Source organism: Octopus bimaculoides, chromosome 19 (assembly GCF_001194135.2).
Source record: "Octopus bimaculoides isolate UCB-OBI-ISO-001 chromosome 19, ASM119413v2, whole genome shotgun sequence".
NCBI lineage: Eukaryota > Metazoa > Mollusca > Cephalopoda > Octopoda > Octopodidae > Octopus > Octopus bimaculoides.
In genome coordinates, this window is record NC_068999.1 from 15215310 (window position 1) to 15218382 (window position 3073).

A 3073-nucleotide genomic window follows, 5' to 3' on the forward strand; every position below is an offset into this window, starting at 1 on the left:
ATATATATATATATATATACATATATATATAAGTCCCAATGTAATAACTCCTTTCATAAAATTTTTATTTAGCTATGCAAGAAAGTTACTTCGCATAAAACTTGTGAGTGAGTATAAATGCTTACATGAAACCATATCATTGCACGGTCACCCGTACCCAATATAGCAGATAAGAAGTTTCTATACGTCTGTAAGTAATCGAGATGCCTCTGAAGTAGCCGACTCCTAAAAGTGTCTCGTGGAAAATGTTTTCTAATACAAGGTTTACAATTCGCACCGTGTCTCACCAAAGTATTGCTCCGCTGAACAACAGGTGGTAGCTTATTAAGTGGATCGTATTTAAATGAAATGGAAAATATGCACTTATATTTCTATCAAACTCAACAATTTCGCTGAAGCTGAGATATTTTCTGATAATAGATATGGTTTAGCTCCTTGACTACATCACAGCTTCACTAACTCCGACTCTCCTTCGCATTTAACAAATATAAAATGACAGTATTTCTTTTATCTATTTTTCGGCAATGGAGTTGTTATTGAGAAATTGCAAAGAAGATGTTCCAGAGTGATGGATTTCTAATCAATCAGAATACCTATAAATGTGTGTGCATTCATAGACGATATTCATACAGGCTGCAGTAAAACCCAAATAGAAAATCCGAAACTAATACTAGCACGATTATATAGAATATTCTAGCAATATCAATCGCAAACTCAGGCCAAAAAGGAGGCAGCGTGTTCTTAATGTTTGATCACGTTAAATAAATTAGATTGAACATAGCAGAGCACCTAGACATCAATTATCAAGACATCCCATAAGTTCTGCCTGATTCTACCTTTTTTTTTTTTCAATTGAATGAAATTTATTTGTATTTTAGAATGTCTAATGGAATTTTAAATTATTTTTATGCATTTGTGTACATTTAATCTAATTCAATATTATTTTACAAAATAATAGAATTAATGCTTCTTTGTTTAAAACCCTTTCTAACATGGAAGTATCCAAAGAGCGTTTCAGGCACATAATGCTTTATGAGTACAAAAAAGGAAACTCTGTAGTCGAAACTATTCTAAACATACACCTAGTTTATGGGAAAGAATGCTTGAAAGAACTTGCAGAAGATGGTTTGCAAAATTCAGAAGTTGAGATTTCAGTCTTGAAGATCAAGATCGAACAGGACGTCCAGTTGAGTTTGATGATAAGCTCCTTGAGGCATAACTTGAAGAAAATCATGCATTGTCAATTGAAGAATTGGCATGACAGCTTAGTTCAAACCATGCAACTGTTCATCGGCATCTTCAGCAACTTGCAAAGATTCCTAAACTTGGAAAATGTGTGCCTCATGTATTGTCCGAAAGCAATCGCAAATCCTGAGTTGACATCTGCTCTCTTCTCTATATTCTCGTGAACTCATTTCACCCTTTTTGGATAGACTTGTGACTGGTGGCGAAAAATGGATCTTCTATCAAAATGTTAAACGTCGTAAACAGAGGCTTGGTAAAAATGAAAAAAAAATCAACCACAACCGAGAAGGGAACTTCATGGGGAAAACGTTCTTCTCTGTATCTGGGGTAGGATTGCAAAGGAATAATTCACTTTGAATTGTTACCACCTAATGCAACAATCTATACTCAAGTCTACTGTCAGCAATTAGAGCGTTTGAATCAAGCTTTGAAGAAAAACGACCCGCTTTAGTGAATCGAAAAGGAGTGATGTTTCATCAGAATAATGTGTGACCCCACACTGCAAAGATCACATCACAGAAGATCCAAGAGCTTGGTTGGGAAAAATTCCTCATCCACCTTATTCTTCCGAAGTTGCTCTTTCAGACTACTATTTGTTTCGTATTCTACAGAATCATTTGGGGGACATAACTTTCGCAAGCCAGCAGGAGGTCGAAACTGAAATTTCCGAGTTCTTCGCTTTAAAACCAAAAGAGTTTTACATTGATGTGATTAAAATGCTTGTAAATAAATGGAAGGAAATCATAGATAATCAGGGCAAGTACATTGATGATTAAATTTCAATTAAATAGAACATTTGATCACGTGTTTTGTTTATTCAAATTTCGAACAGAACTTATGGGATGACCTGATAGATTGCCTTGATTTTTATATATATATAGTACGCATTAACGAGGTAACATATTCCGAAAATAATGATCTGGTACGCTACTATGTTTTCTGCAGATGTTGGGCTGGTAATGTGGCACGTTAAAAATAGCAGCTCTGGAGTATAAATAACACATGGCGATTCACTGCATTCGATTGTTAATGCAACCCAAATGACTGGGACGCACCAGAAGAGGCTAAACGAAGAAAAAACATGAAGAAATTATATCATGCGATAAACGAACACTAATGAATGCGATGCAAATACAAAAAAAAAAGGTTGTAGTATAAAAGAATAAAAAATGCCTGTTAAATATCAAACTAATGAAAATGAAGGAGATATGTTAAGAAGCCTATGTGGACAGCCGGCATATGTGACAACTAAGAAATTTTATCTCAACGTGTAGTGTAGAAAGACAAAGTAACCATTAATGATAAAACTAAACAAGCGGTGAGAGATTTAATTCCATTCCTGCCAATACTGAATTATTTCATTATTGTCATTAATAAGGAGATTACGCGCTTCTAGAACATTTCCTTACAGCACTCAAATCGTCCTAACGGTGTTATTGATGGAATGTCCATGTAGATTTGAATAAACAATCGCATTTTGAGGTATAAAAGAAAAAAAACCTTTGGCAATACCTCGAAAACACGGTATGCATTTAAACGACATAAATTCATCACTGTAATATTGAAAATACTCTGTAACGTAAGCATGGAGTAGGCACATAAACGAAATAGCTAGAAGGCTAGAAACTAAAAAAAAAAAAGAAATGTGTGAGGAAAGTGGGTATGATGGAATACTGTGTGCAATAGAAGAGCAATATTTCTCATGTATATTTACTGTATTCTACCTGAGGAGTAATGAAACGAAGCAGAAAAATACATCCGACAGTGATTTATGAAGTGGAAAGGAAAGTAAATGCATTTCATCATTGAATATATATATATATATATA